The following is a 692-nucleotide window of genomic DNA, read 5'->3' as shown; positions in this document are numbered from 1 at the left end:
CCACTCTTAAGTCCAGCTCTGCCTTCTACTATCTTATCCTGAAGTATCTGACATCTGCGGATGAAGCAACTGCACGCATGTCAGGATGGCTGAGTGGTCTAAGGCGCCAGACTCAAGGCTTCAATCCTTCCTGAACAAAGGGACTTCTGGTCTCCAAATGGAGGCGTGGGTTCAAATCCCACTCCTGACAGGCTTTTGTACAAGGTCCAGCCTTCTTCTCACCTGATTGTCACCTCATCACAAGCTATTTATCATCCAATCACCACCTTCCAGACTTTGCCAGATCATTTAGTCGTTTCTTTTTTTTTTTTGTGGTAACAATGTACCAGCCAACATTGTGAAATCCTGTTGATCTCTGCTCTTCCTGTGCTTCAAGAGCTCCTGCTCATCATTCCCCTTCCTTGTACTATAACCCTCTCCTTTAGTATCTGACATCTTCTGAACTGGCTGACTCTACATGTGTCAGGATGGCCGAGCGGTCTAAGGCGCCAGACTCAAGGCTTCAATCCTTCCTGAACCAAGGGACTTCTGGTCTCCCAATGGAGGCGTGGGTTCAAATCCCACTCCTGACAAACTTTTGTACAAGGTCCAGCCTTCTTCTCACCTGATTGTCACCTCATCACATGCTGTTTATCATCCAATCACCACCTGTTGTATGAAAGACTGCTTCAACCTTCCAGACTCTGCCAGAT

The 692-nt window shown here is 47.3% G+C and overlaps 2 non-coding genes across 2 annotated transcripts; both read left to right on the top strand.

Annotated features, from left to right (window-relative positions):
- Positions 1–79: 79 nt before the first annotated feature.
- On the top strand, positions 80–190 carry trnal-caa (transfer RNA leucine (anticodon CAA)). The gene is made up of 2 exons: positions 80–117; positions 145–190. It is a non-coding gene; the product is annotated as a tRNA-Leu (tRNA).
- A 271-nt stretch (positions 191–461) lies between these two features.
- On the top strand, positions 462–572 carry trnal-caa (transfer RNA leucine (anticodon CAA)). Its single transcript has 2 exons — positions 462–499; positions 527–572. It is a non-coding gene; the product is annotated as a tRNA-Leu (tRNA).
- Positions 573–692: the final 120 nt, after the last annotated feature.

Source organism: Larimichthys crocea, unplaced genomic scaffold (assembly GCF_000972845.2).
Source record: "Larimichthys crocea isolate SSNF unplaced genomic scaffold, L_crocea_2.0 scaffold52041, whole genome shotgun sequence".
Classification (NCBI taxonomy): Eukaryota; Metazoa; Chordata; class Actinopteri; family Sciaenidae; genus Larimichthys; species Larimichthys crocea.
This window is presented reverse-complemented; position numbering and strand designations above follow the sequence as displayed.